Source organism: Notamacropus eugenii, chromosome 5 (genome assembly GCF_028372415.1).
Source record: "Notamacropus eugenii isolate mMacEug1 chromosome 5, mMacEug1.pri_v2, whole genome shotgun sequence".
Taxonomy (NCBI): Eukaryota; Metazoa; Chordata; class Mammalia; order Diprotodontia; family Macropodidae; genus Notamacropus; species Notamacropus eugenii.
In genome coordinates, this window is record NC_092876.1 from 129408567 (window position 1) to 129427048 (window position 18482).

The 18482-nt window shown below is 43.4% G+C and overlaps 1 protein-coding gene across 8 annotated transcripts in view; it reads left to right on the plus strand.

Moving 5' to 3' along the window:
- Window positions 1-18482, plus strand: part of GDPD5 (glycerophosphodiester phosphodiesterase domain containing 5) — a 167636-nt gene that overhangs the window by 25859 nt on the left and 123295 nt on the right. For 4 of the 8 annotated variants that reach the window (XM_072610824.1, XM_072610819.1, XM_072610822.1 and 1 more), the window contains exons 2-3: window positions 13128-13193; window positions 13588-13752. The exons of 3 other annotated variants lie outside the window; for them this stretch is intronic. The gene's annotated coding sequence lies outside the window, so the exon portion shown is untranslated. The remainder of the gene's footprint in view (window positions 1-13127; window positions 13194-13587; window positions 13753-18482) is intronic. One more of the 8 variants, XM_072610817.1, reaches the window with a different exon arrangement.

Sequence of the window (18482 nt, forward strand, 5' to 3'; positions counted from 1 at the left end):
GGGGAGGTGTGTGAACATGTCTTTCAGTCTAACTCATAGCTGTCTTTCTGTCTGTGATCACCGTCCCCCCCCCACCCCCCCTTCTCTGCCTCCGCTCTTTCTCTCTCCTGTGTTGATGGTTCTAACTCTGTCTTTGTCTGGGTGCATCTAGGCTTCTCTGGTTCTGGTTGTGTGTCTGTTCTCATGTCAAACCTCCATGAAACACAAACCCATCTGATCTTGCAGATATCACAATGTATGAGTCCTTAGGACAGAGTCTGGTGGGCTGGGGGTGAGGAGGTGGTTCATGATCATTCCCCTCCTAATATGAGTCCAGAGACGCAGAGCTAGATGGGAGGCAGGAGACTTCATGGTATAGTGGAGAGGACTCTGGCCTTTCAGTGCAAAAGACTTAGTATTGCAGGTCCCTTGTCCTGTCTGGGTCTAGTTTCTTCCTCTGTAGACTTAGGGCAGCAGTCTGTAACAGGGGTTCTTTTAACCTGGAATTCATAAATTTTTTTATGTTGATAATTGCATTTCAGTATAATTGGTTTCCTTTGTAATTCTGTATATTTTATTTGATACGTTTAAAAGCATTCTGAGAAGGGATCCATAGGCTTTCAGTCTGGCAAAAGGGTTCTTGAGACAAAAATGGTTTAAGAACTCCTGGTCTAGAAGGTTTAGTCCAATTCTGACATTTTGTAAATCTTAGCTTCACCACTTCTTTGCTCTGTGACTTAGGTTAAGTCATTTAACTTGATCCTCAGTTTCTACATCTGTCAAATGGAGATAATAATCCCCATAGGAGAGAGACCTGAGTTTTCTTCCTTTGGACTGCAAGTTTAATGGGATTCAGATTGTGTGAAATGGTGGTTTCTTGCTCCCCACCCTTCCCCACCAAGAACTCAGTCTTTGAGGCTGCACTGAGAGACCCAGAGTGGCAGTCCTGCTGTCTTCTGACAGGTCATTTCTCCAGCTCCAGGTGCTTCTGCCCTTGTGGCTTCTGCCTTGGCGAGTTTCTCCTCAGGCCTTCTGTTTGAGAACTCATGCTCACTTTACACTTGGCTCAGCCCATGACCCCTCATATTGCTTTTTCACTTTGCCCGCAACTGAGCACCTTTCTCTCCCGCTCCCTTTTTCAGCTTCTTTTATGTGTTTGTCTTCATCCAGTTAAAGGCAGCTAGGTGGCATTGGGCTTGGAGTCAAGAAGACCTGAATTCAAATTTGACCTCAGATGCTTCTTGGCTGTGTGACCTTGGGCAAGTCACATAACCTCTGTTTGCCACTGAAGAAGAAAATGGCAAAACACTCTGGTATCTTTGCCAAGAAAACCCCATGGATAGAAGTCCTAGGAGTCATGAGGACACATGACTGAAAAGACCCGAGAACCACAACAGCTTCATCCATTAGAATGTGAGCGCCGTGAAGGTTGTATTCTGAACACTTAGTATAGTTCTTAACACATAGTAGGTGCTTAAGCAATTTTTTTTCTTCCTCTCTTTTTTTTCTCTCTCTCCTTCTCTTCCTCCTTCTCTCTCTCTGCTTGGAGACCTTTAAGTTTCTCCTGCCCAAGGTACCTACGTGGGCATGACTTTAATTGTCTGGAGGTTGGTCTTTAAATCAAGCTGGCATCAGCTGTTTGCAGTTCCTGCCCTTGGCTCCTGGTTGTGCCTCTGGGTACATGCAGAACAAATCTGAACTGTATTCCTTTCTAACACTTCCCTAAGGCAGGTACCGTGGTTATCCCTTAATTTTTCTCTTCTACTGACTAAGCATTGTTGCAGCTAGCTCTTCTAAAGTGTGCCAGCCAGACCCAAACTTGGAGGCCCAGAACAGGGCAAGGCCTTGCCCCAAGGTTACACGTTTAGTCAGCAGCAGACCGTGTATTTACACCCAAATGTCTTTGACATTCAGCCCTCTCCCTTGACTTCTACAGGCAGTTGGATAAGGTCTGAAATCTCTCTGAGGGTTAGAGGAAAGACTCTCCCTGGCTGGGCTTGTAGAGAAGTTTCTACTCAGGTATGAGTTGAACTAGCATGGTGATGTTGTGAGTGCCTGTCCTGCTTCCCATGTGGCTCTTCTCTTAGGAGCCAGTAGAATGATGGGTGTGAGATATTAACCAATAGGGGTCACCTCTGTGGGAGCCCCAGACACTGCCAATGGCTTGCCTCCCTCTAGAAAAAGAAAGGCCTCAGTCTTGGGCCTGTCCCCCTCTCCTGGCAGTCCCTCCCTTGGAACATGAGAACAAGATCGGAAGCAAGCCTGGCTGGGGGTGGGAACAGGAGAGCAGTGCTGTCGCCTGGTGCCTGGAGTCTATCTTGGCCCAGGGGACCGATGACCTGGCCTACATTCTCACTCATCTCTCACCCCTACTTCCCATCTCTCTGGAATGCCTTCTGCTAGCACAGTGAGGCTGACATTGATCCATCCCTTCCTGCCCTCCCCTCCCTCCTGTGAGGAGGACCAAGAACAAAGGTCACCTCATTTTTCTGGTTAGGTGTGTGTGTGTAGAATGAGAGGATTATTTTTATACTTTATATAAAATAGGCAGCTTGGTATACCATGTCCCCAAAGTCTTAGTGCAGTTTAATTTTAAAAATAGAAACATGTACTAAAACCTTTGGGACACTCTATATTAGAGTTTGAGAGTCAAGAAGACTTTACCTCTTGTCCTGGTTTGGCCACCAAATAGCTATGTGATCTTGGATAAGTCATTTCCATTTTATGGTCCCATTTTCCTCAACTTGGAAATAAAGATTGGGCTAGATGTTCTCTAAGGTTTCTTTATGAAGACAAGGGCAGAGGCTGACTTTCCACAGACATGGGGGGCTTCCACAATGGGCAGACTGGTCTGCTAGGGGTTAAGGCTGGCCTGACCCTGTTACGGGGCAAACTAAAGTTGGGGCTTCCCTGCTTGGGGTTGGCCCCCTTCCCAGTAAAGGAATCTGGCCAAGAATCTTGTCCTTCCTGTTGCTCAGGGGCTTGGCCACACCATGCCAGGCCTGGGCCCCTAAGCCGGAGGTGACCATAATGGATGGAAGAGGGATTTGGAACCCTGGAGCTCTTAGCCCCAGAAACCATGCCAGATCCCAGGGAAGTCCCTGCAAAGGCTGGGATCCGAGGTTACTGTGGAATGACTGCCCCCTCCCCCTTTTGTCGTGCAAAGGTTTTAGTGGATAATCCTGGAGTGGTTTATATTTATCTTTGGAATGCTTACTGATGACAAATAACAACGGCTTACGTTTGTGTAGCACTTTGCAGTTAGGAGAGAGACCTAGGGAAAGGGAGAAAAGTTGAGTCAGACACAAACACTGGTCTGGAGTTGGAGATCTGAGCTCAGAAGAGAGGGAAGACCTAGTTTGAGGAATCATCTGCATAGAGGTGCGATTTGGAGTCATGGAAATGAATAGGATTGCCAAGGAAGAGAATGTAGAGAGACAAAGGGGATGGGAAAGTGCTTTGGGGAACACACACATGATGAGGGACCAGAGAGAGGATGCAGAGGAGCCAGAAAAAGTCCTGATTAGTTGTGGTGATGATGGTGGGGAAAGAGGAAGGAGAGCCAGGAGAATGTCATATCTCCAAAGGCAAGGTAGGAGAGCCTATCCAGAAGGAGGAGATGGTCATCATTGTCAAAAGTTGCAGTGAGGTCAAGGAGGATGATCATAGGAATATAGCTTTAGACCTAGAAGGTACCTTACAGGCCACTGAATCCAAGCCCCTCATTTTACAGGTGAAGCTACTGAGGCACAGAATAGCTAAATAACATACTGAGGGTCACATTGCAACTAAGTGTCAGGTGGGATTTGAACCCAGGTCTTCTTGACCCCCAAGTCCAGTGCCCAGTGCCTTATACCATGCTCTGTTTCCCTGAAGAATAAGAAGAGAAAGGCCTTTGGATTTGGTGTCCAAGGGGCATCGATGACTGAGAGACAGTTTTAGTAGTGGTCAAGATGGAATACAGGTTGGAGGGCATGGATGAAAAAGTCAGTAGTAAGGTGAGTTGGACTAGGTACTCTTTTTTAAATTTATTTTTGGTTTACAGCATTCAGTTCCACAAGCTCTTGAGTGTTTTCTCCCTCTCCCTCTCGCTTCCCCTCCCTTTCCCTCCCCTTCCCAAGATGGCATGCGATCTGATATAGGCTCTTCATATACATTCATATTAAACATATTTTCATGTTAGTCACGTTGAAAAGAAGTATCTGTACCAATGGAATGAACCATGGGAAAGAAGAAACAAAATGGAGCTGGAATAGGTACTTTTTAAAGCCCCTTCCTGTGAAGGGTCAAGGGAAGATTCTTTAGGACTGGGCATTTCTAGAAAGCAGGCAATGAAGAAAGACGGAGAGATTAGCAGGCAGTTCCAAATCTGTCCAACTGTCTCCATCTTGTCCTCCGTAAACCAGAAGAGAATGTCATGTGCTTTTCTATAATCTACATGAATTAAAGCTTTCAGGTTCTCGTGATCCAGCCATGTAGTAACCTTGCCAAAAAGGGAAGTAAGATTAGTCTGGCTTTTAGTGATCACCGTTCTTCCATCTAAATCATCACAAACCATCCCTCAGTGGGGGAGACAACATTATGTAGTACAGACATTCTTCACTGTGGGGGGGAGGGTGGTCCGTGAACTTGGTTTTTAAAAATATTTTTATAATTGCATTTCAACATACTAGGTTTCCTGCGTAGTTCTGTGTATTTGACTTGATGCATTTAAAAACATTCTGCAAAGGCATCCATAAGCTCCCCCAGGCTGCTGCCAGAGGGGTCTAGGACACAAAGTCTATGACTTGGTGTGAGAAGAGATCGAGTTTGAATCTTACCTTTTCACTTATTAGCAGTGTGAGTGAAAGCAATTTACATAGCTTCTGATCCTCACTTTCATCTTTAAATAGGAATAGTGACACCTGTGTGGCTCACCTCACAAGGATGCTGGGAGGATCCTTAAAAAACTGTTAAAAAAACCCAAACCAGCATTTTAGAAACCTTTGAGAGCTATATAAATGTTAGCTGCCATTCTTCAATGCAGTAGAATTTTGAAAAGATGGTAAGTCAAGCTTATTGGCCCGAATTCTGCCTTCTTTTGAAGGCAGCCCTATTCTATTTCTGCTTCACCTGTGCCTTCTCCTGGACCTTTCGAAATTTCTGACAGCAGCTGAGTCCTCCCGCCCACTGGTTTTTCAGTACCTTGGGATGTACTTCAGCTGGGTCTAGCAACTTGAACTTATTGGAGCAAACTAAAAGCCATTTCCTCATTTATCTTTGGCTTCATCCCTCTTTTAATCACTTTTCTTCTGTCCTTTCCAGTCCCGGGATCAGTCTTCTCAGATGGGCTAACAAAAGCAAAGCAGGAATTGAGAAATTCCATCTTGTCACTGTTGTCATCATCTCATCTACCAGACAGGCATGACAATCCTGTCCAATCTTTGCTTCTCCTCTGTTTCCCAAAGTGGTTTCAAAATACCTTTGTTTTTGTCCTTGATGTTCATCAGAAGCCTCATCTCTTGCTGTGCTGTACCATCCGGGCACAGGACTTGCCCTTGCTTCACGTTGTCTTTGAAAAATCACAGTTGGTCCTTAAGATCTCTGTGCCACTGGTTTCTTTGGACAGCTCCCCCTTCTCTTCCCTATGAATTCTTTGTGCCTTCCATTTTTCACTTTATTGTGCTTCCTATCCCTGTGGCCCAAATTTCCCACAAAGAATGTTCACCTATTGAATCTTATCTATCCTTCCTGTGAACTCTTTGAAATCTGCTTCTGCAATGTGTAGAATGGACATCCAACTGTGCATGGTTTCCTTTGTTCTTCCTCCCTCCTCCTCCCCAAGGGTTCCATCATTCTGCTTCAACAACCAGTTTTAGATATGCTCAGAATCAGGTCCAGATTAGCAGCTTCCTTAATAGCTCCCTCTACTCCCTCCCTCCCTTCAAATTTATTATTCATTTATTTTTAACATTCTTTTAAAAAAAATTTTGAGTTTCAGGTTTTCTCTTTCACACCCACCCCTCTCTCTTCTATCTTTTTGTTTACTGCCTCTTTTATTTATTTGCTCACCCTCTCTCTGTCCTATCTTTTGAAGGAAGAAATGATCATTAATATATCAGCAGCTAATGTGTGTGTGTGTGTGTGTGTGTGTGTGTGTGTGTTTGTGAGCATGCATAGAGAAAATAGATAGCTGAATAGGTGAAATGTTCTCTCACTATATGTTCAACTTTTGTTTCCTCCTGTCTAGGTGGTCTTTAGTATACTCTGAGGAAAATAGCCTTCCCATTTCTGCCTATATTGATTTTCACCGAAATACTGTCCACCATTTTGGATTCTTGGAATTTTCTCATGAGTCTCTTCGTAATATGCATATAGCGCTTAGCACAGTGTCTTTCACATCATATATAGTCAATAAATACTCTTCTCCTTTCTACCATCCTCAGCTATTCTGTTCCTTTTGAATTAGCTATGCCACTCTGTTCCTTCCTACCAAGTCTCAGAGGTGACTGTAAGGTTAGATTTCCCTTCTTGTGCAGGATTTCTGGTTTACCATCCCTGTTAACCAGACTTTGTGCATCTGTTTATAGACATTTGGAGTCCAAGTCTCTTCTTGGATGTTGTCTCCCATTACTATTCTTATTTTATACCCACTACTATCTATGTGGGCACCTACGTGGGTGCAGTAGATAGAGTGCTGAGCTTGGAGTCTGGAAGATTCATCTTCATGAGTTCAAATCTGTAACCCTGGGCAAGTCACTTCACCTTGTTTGCCTCAATTTCTCATCTGTAAAGTAAATTGGAGAAGGAATAGCAATCTCTCTAGTATCTGCCAAGAAAACTCCAAATTGAGTCACAAAGAATCAGACATGACTGAATAACAACGACAAAAATTGTCTTTGTATCAAGCTAGATAGCTCCTAAACCTAAGTCAGACCTGATGCTTGGAACATTGGTGACCGCTCTGGACTTTGCTGACTGAGTCGGAAATTGTAAGGTTCATGAGGGTCATCCACATTTGTGACTATTTAAAGGTCTTGATATTGCCTGATAGCCACCCATGACTTCAGTGAGAGCAGAATGTCATCCTTGATAAGAAGAAATGAATTGTCTTGGCACCAGGAATACATCCCTCCCCAACCCCAAATTATTCCTCCTCTTGGTAGGGATATACTCTCTCTTTGGCTGGTACCTATAGGACATGCATGGAGTTAGCTTTGTGGCAAGGGCAGGACCCTTGAGCTCCATCTGATCCTTTCTGCCTTCCTATGGGAGCTCAGATCCATAGATGGAGCTGACTTAAAATGCCCGAGCTGGAAGGGGCCATAGGACATGAATTGTTAGAGCCAAGAGAGACCCTTATGGATCATTTTTAAAAAATCAAACCTGTGATTTCATTGGTGTGGGGAGTTCCCTGGGCAGACTATTCATTACCAGTGCAGAGCGGAACCTTTTCTTCAACCCACCCTCAGTGGGTTGTCCAGCATTGCACCACCAGAAAGTGACAGACATCTGAGCCTTCCTGATTCTGGGCCCAGCTCTCTGCCCACTCTCCCATCTTGCTTCTCATCATAATTATACTTGTCAGAGCTTAAATTGGTATTAGAAAGTAGGATATTAGATTCTAGGACTTAGATCTGCTAGGGACCTTAGAGATCATACAGCTCATCTCCATCCTGGAACATGGAAAAAAATGAGACTCAGAAAACATGGGTTGATTTTCCCAAGGTCACCCAAGTAGTAAATGGTAGAGCAGGGATACAGATCCAGTTCTTAGAGCTAGAAGAAATTTTGCTGTTGTTCAGTCATTTTCCAGTATATTCAACTCTCTATGGTCCCATTTGTTGTTGTTTTTTTAATTAATTAATTAAGTTTTCAACATTCATTTCCACAAAATTTTGAGTTCCAGATTTTCTCCCCATTTCTCCCCTCCCCCCACCTCAAAACACTGAGCATTCTGATTACCCCTATCCCCAATCTGCCCTCCCTTCTAACATCCCTCTCTTCCTTTATCCCCATCTTCTCTTTTGTTCTGTAGGACAAGATAAATTTCTATACCACATTACCTGTATTTCTTATTTCCTAATTGTATGCAAGAACAATACTCAATAGTTGTTCCTAAAACTTTGAGTTCCAGCTTCTCTTCATCCCTCCCTCCCCACCCATTCCCTCTGGGAAGGCAAGCAATTCAATATAGGCCATATCTGTGTAGTTTTGCAAATGACTTCTATAACAGTCGTGTTGTATAAGACTAACTATATTTCCCTCCATCCTATCCTACCCCGCCATTTCTTCTATTCTCTCTTTTGACCTTGTCCCTCCTCAAGAGTGTTGACTTCTAATTTGCTCCCTCCTCCCATTGCCCTCCCTTCCATCATCCCCCCCACCCTGCTTATCCCCTTCTCCCCCACTTTTCTGTATTGTAAGATAGGTTTTCATACCAAAATGAGTGTGCATTTTATTCCTTCCTTGAGTTGAATGTGGTGAGAGTAAGCTTCATGTTTTCTCTTCTCACCTCCCCCCTCTTTCCCTCCACTGAAAAGTCTTTTTCTTGCCTCTTTTATGAGAGATAATTTGCCCCATTCCATTTCTCCCTTTCTGCTCCCAATATATTCCTGTCTCACCCCTTAATTTCATTTTTTTTAGATATGATCCCATCCTATTCAACTCACCCTGTGCTGTATGTGTGTGTGTGTGTGTGTGTGTGTGTGTGTGTGTGTGTGTGTGTAATCCCACCAACTACCCAGATATTGAAAAAAAAGTTTCAAGAGTTACAAATATTTTCTTTCCATTTAGGAATGTAAAACAGTTCAACTTTAGTAAGTCCCTTATGACTTCTCTTTGCTGTTCACCTTTTCATGGTTCTCTTCATTCTTGTGTTTGAAAGTCAAATTTTCTTTTCAGCTCTGGTCTTTTCATCAAGAATGCTTGAAAGTCCTCTATCTCATTGAAAGACCAATTTTTCCCCTGAAGTATTATACTCAGTTTTGCTGGGTAGGTGATTCTTGGTTTTAGTCCTAGTTCCTTTGACTTCTGAAATATCATATTCCACACCCTTTGATCCCTTCACGTAGAAGCTGCTAGATCTTGTGTTATCCTGATTATATTCCCACAATACTCAAATTGTTTCTTTCTGGCTGCTTGCAATATTTTCTCCTTGACCTGGGAACTCTGGAATTTGGCTACAGTGTTCCTAGGAGTTTCTCTTTTTGGATCTCATTCTGGAGGTGATCAGTGGATTCTTTCAATATTTATTTTGCCCTCTGGTTCTAGAATATCAGGGCAGTTTTCCTTGATAATTTCATGAAAAATGATGTCTAGGCTCTTTTTTTGATCATGGCTTTCAGGTAGTCCCATAATTTTAAAATTGTCTCTCCTGGACCTATTTTCCAGGTCAGTTGTTTTTCAATGAGATATTTCACATTATCTTCCATTTTTTCATTCTTTTGGTTTTGTTTTGTGATTTCTTGGTTTCTCATAAAGTTATCAGCCTCCAACTGTTCCATTCTAATTTTTACATTTGGAGTTTTCTTGGCAGAGATCCTAGAGTGGTTTGCCATTTCCTTCTCCCACTCATTTTACAGATAAGGAAACTAAGGCAAACAGGGTTAAGTGACTTGCTCAGGGTTACATAACTAGTAAGTGTCTGAGGCTTGATTTGAACTCAGCTCCTTCTGACTTCAGGGCCTGTGCTCTATCTCCATTGTGTCACCTAGTTGCCTCAGGAGAAACTTTGGAACATAGGATATTAGAGCCAGAAGGGATTTTAGAACACAGAAAGTCAGGGCTGAAAAAGACCTTAGAGCAGAGAATGTTGGACTTGGAGGGCCCTTAGAACAAAGAATGGAGGCGAGGTGGGTGTGAGGAGAATATTCAGAGGTCAAGTCACTGGCTGCGGAGAATGCCCAGAAAAGGGAAAAGAAATAAAACTATTGAAGGCTACTTTCTTGGAGAACAGACATTTCCTCCCTTCCTTTCTGATGAGGAAGAACAATGCTTACCATCAGGCAAAGACACAGAAATCAAGGCTTCTGTGTCCCAGCCCACCCAATCGGCTCAGACCATGGAAGAGCTCAAAAAGAATTTTGAAAATCAAGTTAGAGAGGTGGAGGAAAAACTGGGAAGAGAAATGAGAGATATGAAAGAAAAGCATGAAAAGCAGATCAGCTCCCTGCTAAAGGAGAACCAAGAAAATGTTGAAGAAATTAACAACTTGAAAACTAGCCTAACTCAATTGGCAAAAGAGGTTCAAAAAGCCAATGAGGAGAAGAATGCTTTCAAAAGCAGAATTAGCCAAATGGAAAAGGAGATTCAGAAGCTCACTGAAGAAAATAGTTCTTTCAAAACTAGAATGGCACAGATGAACGCTAAGGACTTTGTGAGAAAGACAGATATCACAGAACATAGCGAGAAGATTGGAAAAATGGAAGATAATGTAAAATATCTCATTGGAAAAACAACTGACCTGGAAAATAGATTCAGGAAAGACAATGTAAAAATTCTGGGACTACCTGAAAACCATGATCAAAAGAAGAGCCTAGACATCATCTTCCATGAAATTATCAAGGAAAACTGCCCTGAGATTCTAGAACCAGAGGGCAAAATAAATATTCAAGGAATCCACAGAACACCGCTTGAAAGAGATCCAAAAAGAGAAACTCCTAGGAACATTGTGGCCAAATTCCAGAATTCCCAGGTGAAAGAGAAAATATTGCAAGCAGCTAGAAAGAAACAATTCAAGTATTGTGGAAATACAATCAGGATAACACAAGATCTAGCACCCTCTACATTAAGGGATCGAAGGGAATGGAATAGGATATTCCAGAAGTCAAAGGAACTAGGACTAAAACCAAGAATCACCTACCCAGCAAAACTGAGTATAATACTTCAGGGGAAAAAATGGTCTTTCAATGAAATAGAGGATTTTCAAATTTTCTTGATGAAAAGACCAGAGCTGAAAAGAAAATTTGACTTTCCAACACAAGAATGAAGAGAACCATGAAAAGGTGAACAGCAAAGAGAAGTCATAAGGGACTTACTAAAGTTGAACTGTTTACATTCCTACATGGAAAGACAATATTTGTAACTCTTGAAACATTTCAGTATCTGGGTACTGGGTGGGAGTACACACACACACATGCACACATGCACACATACATAGAGACAGAGTGCACAGAGTGAATTGAAGAGGATGGGATCATATCTTAAAAAAAAATGAAATCAAGCAGTGAGAGAGAAATATTGGGAGGAGAAAGGGAGAAGTTATATGGGGCAAATTATCTCTCATAAAAGAGGCAAGCAAAAGACTCATTAGTGGAGGGATAAAGAGGGGAGGTGAGAGAAAAACATGAGGTCTACTCTCATCACATTCCACTAAAGGAAAGAATAAAATGCACACTCATTTTGATAGGAAAACCTATCTCATAATACAGGAGAGTGGGGGACAAGGGCACAAGCAGGGTGGGGGGGAGGATAGAGGGGAGGGCATAGGGAGGAGAATGCAATCCGAGGTTGACACTCATGGGGAGGGAAAGGATCATAAGAGAATAGAAGTAATGGGGGCCAGGATAGGATGGAGGGAAATATAGTTAGTCCTATGCAACACAACTAGTATGGAAATCATTTGCAAAACTACACAGATTTGGCCTATATTGAATTGCTTGTCTTCCAAAGGGAAGGGGTGGAGAGGGAGGGAGCTAAACAAGTTGGAACTCAAAGTGTTAGGATCAACTGTAATGTTCTTACCACTAGGAAATAAGAAATACAGGTTAAGGGGTAAAGAAAGCTATCTGGCCCTACAGGACAAAAGAAAAGACGGAGACAAGGGCAAGAGAGGGAGGATAGAAGAGAGAGCAGATTGGTCACAGGGGCAATTAGAATGCTTGGGGTTGGGGGGGGGAGGGGATAAAAGGGGAGAAAATTTGTAACCCAAAATTTTGTGAAAATAAATGTTAAAAGTTAAATAAAAAAAAAAAAAAAAGAACAAAGAATGTCAGACCTGGGAGGTCCCTTAGAACACAGACTGTCAGAGCTGGGAGGGGCTTTAGAACAAAAAATGCAGTAACAGAGTTAGATGGGATTTCTAGAATACAGTCAAGGATCTTAAGACACAGAATATCAGAATAGGAAGGAAACTTAGAACAAAGAATACGCAGAATGACCACCCTGGAAGGAGCCAGTCTCTTGAGGCCAGTGCTTTTCCACTTCTACCACAGTTCCTGTTTGTTTTCATGTGTCTTCCCAGAAGAAAGGCCAGGTACTGCAGGGGTTTGTGGGGAGAGGTTTCCCCAGTAGAAGGCTGGGTAACAATGCCCACAACATCCATTATTCATGCCTCTTTCCCACAGCCAGGATGAAATGGCCAGTTGTTTGTGCTAATGGCTAATTTGACCTAAACCACAGGAGGCACTAACAGGATTGGGAACTGGAAGCCCCACCTTTAAACGCCTGGTTTCATCCAAATATTTACAACCACAGAATATATTTGGGAGGGAAGAGGAGCACTAGGAACACCTCGGATATGGTCATCAAAAAAACTAACTCCATCATATGCTGCATGAAGATAGATGTAGTTTTTAGGGAGGGGATTGGTCTCACCCCATCTAGAGGCTCATGGGCAGCTCTGGGACCCATAGTCTCAGAAAGGCTTCTATCAGAAAGTCAACCTGGATGGTCAAGGGACTGGAAATGATGGAAAGTACTTTGGATTTGGAGTCAGAATCTTTTGTTACTTCCTAGCTATGTGAAGTCGGACAAGTCATTAATTTTTCAAGTCATTACAAAATAATTTTTTCAATAAAAAAGCTATTTTCTGCATTGATCACATCCAAAATGAATGCTTCATTCTGTACCTGAGTCCACCAGCCTCTCTGTCAGGAGGAGGTAGCATGCTTCAGCATCAGTCCTCTGCAATTGTGATTAATCAGAATTCTTATGTTTGTCAAATTTCTCGTCTTTTTGGTGTGGTCATTGTAGAAATTGTTCTTGAACAAGTCACATAACTCCTTTGGACACCAGTTTCCTTGGTCCTAAAATGAGCAGGATGGAATTGATAATAGTAGCTAATATTTAAGTAGCGCTGTACGGCGTGCAAATCTCTTCATGCATATTGTCATTTGGTCCTCACAATAACCTGGGAGATGGGTGCTATAATTATCTCCATTTTACAGATGGGGAAAGAGGCAGATTGAAATGAAGTGACTTACCCAGGATCACACAGCTAGAAAGTGCCTGAGGTAGGTTTCAAATTCAGGTCTTTCTGACTTTAGATCCAGCTTTCTTTCCACCATGTCACCTAACTGTCTAGATGGGTGTCCCTTTCTAGGTCTGAATCTGTTTTCCTGTGAGGATCAGTTGAAGGAATTAGGAATGCTTAGCCTGGAAAAGATTTATGCAGGAACATGATAGCTGTCTTCAGACTGGTCTTCCTGCAGTGCCTCAGTAACATGCCATTCCATCTATTGCCTTAATGCCTTTGCTCTGACAGTCCCAATTTTCCTTCAAAACCTCAGTTCAGGCACCACCTCCTATAGGAAGACTTTTCTGGCTCTAACTTTCTCCAGTTTTGTCTTTGCATGCCTCTATGACTGCCACAGGATAGACACTTAAAGCTTGTTTGATTATTCACAGGTCCAGACCAAGAAGAAAAAATTCATAAGTCAAGGAAACTCTTCCGAAGGGCTATGTGCCTGGCACTGTGCTGAGTCCTGGGAATGTGAATACAAAGCAGGAAGAAAGAAAGGCAGCTTGTGCCCTAGGAGGAAGACTCCACATAAAAGGAAGCTAGCTATAAAGGTAGGGCAAGGCTAGAGTCAGGAGTGGGATCCTGGACAGAGATGACAAGATAGCTGCCCTGGGCCTCCTTCTTTAGGTGGAGGTTCTGGGAGGAAGCAGCCAGTCAAGGAAGGGGACTTTGGGGCCCAAGGGTGCTTCTAATGTGTGAGATCCAGGAGTGCAGTGAAATCAGCTTCCAGAGTGAAGAGGTTTCTGTGGAATGTTAGAAATTTTGGAGAGGAATGAGGATACAGTCTGTGTTTGCGTACGATTTGTTTCTCTTTATATTGTCCTATATACTAGACACACTTAATCAATGGATAGTGGGCTGACTTTTTTTTCTTTTTTGATTGACTTTTACATTTTAGTTCCAATATTTTGTCCTTCTGTGAAGTGTTTTGTAACCATAAAGCCTCATATAGATGTAAAGAATTATTCGACTTGCTATTAATAATAGGGTTTAGAGGCTTTCCTTCTCTATTCCCGGTCCTCTCTGGTTTATGGATTTCAGCCACCTTCCGCCATGCTGAGGTTAGCCTTCAGGTATCCCCCAAGCTACTCTGTCCATGTATTGAGCTATATGCATGTATGTCTCTGTGAGTGTATGCTGTTTCAAAGAGTCAGGCCTTGAAGAGAGAAGGAAAGTTCACTGACCAGGGAATCCCTCAGGCCCCACCCTCTCCAGATCAGGAAACATCATCCCTGTGGGTGGGAGGGGGGGAGTGTTTTAGCTTTGACCTGGCAGGAACAGCTGGAGGGTGGGAGATGGGAAAGCTGGGAGTTGTATTCCTGCCAGGCACGTACAAGCCAGTGGCCTAAGTCATTTAGGCCCAAAGTGGAGCTTAATTTTCTTCCCCTAATTGGATAGCTGCTCAATTAGTCTTGGAGTGTCCCCAGTGGACAAATGGCAGGCCAGACAGGGTGTGCTCTGCGTGTGCTCAGGCTGAGAGACAAGTAGGTCTTGATGTCCTATTTGTAGCCTAGGAGATCAAGGGATTGACCACTTCCCCTCCATGCTGGGCTTGAGTGGAGGAGACCTATGGAGGAGAGATGCCTTTTCTGTTTGAAGTTGAGAGGATGAAGATGGGGTGGGGGGGATATAGCCTTCATCTAAAAGAGTCCTACTGGGAAGAAATAGTCTTTCTCTTCAGGGAATCTTAGGGGTGGGAGTGGGGACTAGACTGAGAGGAAAGATTTAGAAACCAATGGAAATGTTACATTTAAAAAACCAACAGGTCTGAAGGGGAGGAAACCTGACTGTGACCCAAGGGAGCCCCCATTCTGAGGGGAAAGATACAGCCCCTGAGGGAGAAAAGGGAGGGTAGGAAATGACTGAGAGGTTAGGCTGGGCCTGAGTGTGGGTCTCTGGGCTACTGGGCAGTGGAGGTGGTTGGGAATTCAACAGGAGGGCGTAGGTACCTTGTGTTTGGACACAGTGTGGGGTGAGGAAGAGGTGAGATACTGACCCGAGGGAGCAGGACTCTTTCCACCTTGCCTGTCATGTGACTGAAAGCAGTGGAGTATAGGCAAGAGACCAGGGTTCCAATCCTAGCTCTGCTACCAGCTCACTTAGTGACCTGAAGTAACTTCCCTTATATGGGCATCAGTTTCCCCAACTATGAAAGGGTGATTAGCATACTTGGATTACTTGTCTCACAGGACCATTGTAATAGCCAAATATTTTATAAACCTTAAAAGCTCTAGAAAATTGGATTATTATTAAAATAATTGTATAATAATTATGACATTATAGCAACAGTTCTCATTTCTCTAGTGCTCAGAGGTTTACAAAGTGATAGATATATATATAGACATATATATATGTAAAATCTCATTTGATTCTCACAACTAAACAAATCTCTAAAGTAGGTGCTGTTGTCCTCATTTTTACAGAAAGGAAACTGAGCTTAGAGGTTGAGTGATCTACCTTAGGTTGCATAACTCTTGTCTAAGACAAGATTCAAACTCCAATCTTCTTGACTCTCACAGTGACACTGTTTTCCACCATACTACAATATTCTGATTCTATGAACCTGATCAGCAAGACAGGACCAGGCTCCACAGGAGAGAGTAATCAGAAGAGTTTGGGAATCACAAGGACATACATTTGGAATTCCAACTCAACTACTCAATGGTTCTGTGACCTTGAGAGAAGGGAACAAGCATGAAGAGGCATTTACATTCCAGACTCTGTGCTAAGTGCTTTACAAATGTTATCTCATTTGATCCTCACAAAAACCCAATGAGGTGTGTGCTGTTATTATCCCCATTTTTACAGTTGAGGAAAGTGAGGCAAATGGAAATTAAATGGTTTGCCCAGGGTGACACGACTCAAAAGTGTCTAAGGCTAGATTTGAACTCAGGTTTTCCTGACTCTAGGCCCAGCCTTTTATCTGCATTGAACAAATTACTTCTATCTGGGCCTCTGTTTCCTCATCTGTAAATTGAGGGGATTGGACTAGGTCACCTCTAAATTCCCTTCCAGCTCTAATTCATGCTATCTTGGGCAATGTGTCACAGCACTGAACTCTCACCTCCCCTTTGGTCCAGCTGGGGAGAGAGGCCTAGGACACATGAGATATTCAAGAAGCAGTAAACAGCCATATCTTATCAAGTGCTAATGAGTGAGTGCAGGCTAGGCTAGCCAGAAGAACCTTGAGACCAGAGAGGTCATTCAAGATCAGAGTAGCCAGGATGGCACTAAGAGGGTCGGTTTGGAAGGTCAGGAGACCTCAGCTTTGCCTTCAGGTAAGTCGTTGAAACTCTCCAGTTTTGCTAGTTATAAAATGACAGTTAACTCCAAAGGTCCCTTTTTGCTCTTAATATAAGATCACTTCTGAATGTGAGACTCTGTAGTCTGGCTGAGAAAGTGGAAAGAGAAGTGCCCTCCTATGTAGTGCCTGCTACGTGGTAGACACTGTGATAAATCATCATATTATCTCATTGGATCCTCACACAATCCTAGGAGGCAGATGCTATCATTAATCTCCACTTTACAGATGAGGAATCCAAGGCAGGCAGAGGGAAAGTGACTTTCTCAGGGTTGTACAGCTTGCCAGTGTCTAAGGCTGGATTTAAACTCAGGATTTCCCAACCTAACTTTAGGTCCAGTGTTCTACCCACCATGCCACTCACCTGGGTTTTAAGCAGTGTGGTATAGTGGAAAGACACCAGTCTTGGCCTCTGATCCCACTTTATCTTTGGGAGCTTGGGCAGATCACTTCATCTCTGTTTTCTTGTGTTAAATGAGGGGATTGGTGCTGAGAAGGCTGAGGCTGTGAATCTCTTTGCCCTCCAGAGTTCTGACCTGCAGTGGGCTAAACCGGTCCTTTTACTCAGCTTGAGTCTGTCATCAATATAATGAATTTCCAGAATGGTTTGCCTGAGTTGAGAAGCAGACCAGAAAGGCCAGGACTGGAACCTGAGCAAGTCAAAGCTCCCTTCCTGATCAGTCATGGGATCAGGCCTGTGAATAATTCCTACCCTTCCCTCCTGAGCCAGGTAGAGAGACCGAGTGTCAAGGGGGCAGGGGATGGGCAATTAGACCAGATGGCCTCCAATGCCCCTTCTAACTCTAGATCTCTGTGCCTATAATCTTAGGCAGGATTTATATAAGTAGACAGGAAAGGGGTAGAGCATCTAGGCACAGGGAACATAATGAGCAGAGAAGAATGTGATAGAAGGCAACCATGTGTTATCACAGCAGGGAACAGAGAAGGGTAGCTAGCTGTCAGGAACCTCAGGGACCATGTGGTCTAGGGTTCTTAGCCTGGGATATGTTGTTGGGGGAGGGCAGGGCATGATCTATGAACTAGGCTGGGAAAACAATTATATTAACTTTACTTACCTGTCACTGAAATTTTGTATTTTCTTCAATTATTTAAAAACATGATTCTGGAAAAGACTTACTTCACCAGACTGTCAAAGGGCCAGTGATAATAAAAGGAAGGCTAATTGTCCAGTATCAAATGAGAAAGGATGGGGACTTGCTTTGAATAATAAGTACCAGCACCAAGTCTTGAATCCAGGGCACTCTCCACCGAGACCAGGCTGCCCCAGTTCCAAGGGGACTTGAGAAAACTCTTTGCTTTTCCAAAGCTTCCCTGAGAGGGAGAATAACTGGGGAAGCTGTTAGCTTATCAGTCATGAACACATTAGGGTGGGGGTAAGGGTGGAGGGTGCTCAGACAGTCACCTGATGATAACACACGGATCTGTAGGGCTTTTGAAGGTTTATTACATAGCACTCTTCACACTAACCCTGTGATGTAGGGAGCACATATCATTATTTCAATCTTACAGATCACGATGAGGATAAAACTAGCATTTATACAGAGCTTTAAGGCCTGCAAACTGCCTTACATATGTTATTTCAAGCCTCAAAAAAGGGAAAGTGACTTATCCTAGGCCACACAGCTATTTAAGTTGAGCCAAATTCATTCCTCTCCCCACCCCCACCCCACCTCAGGACCAGGGGCTGGGATCAAGACCAGAAAGGAAGGGTGAGCTCTCTAAAAACCAACTTGCGCTGTAACTGAGCAGCATTCGCCGGTACTCTTTCAAGAGCGTGGGGCTTCCAGCCTCGGCCAGTTTCAGGATTACTATAATCCCCTTAGCTTTTCTGCCTTGGGAGGGATCTGGTCAGTCCTCTTTCGCCCTTCCCCAGCCTGAATTTGCAGCCACTTTAGTTCCCCCAGTTGGCCTGTTGTTAGGATAGAACTGAGGGAGAGACAGTTTTCTCAAACAGAAAGA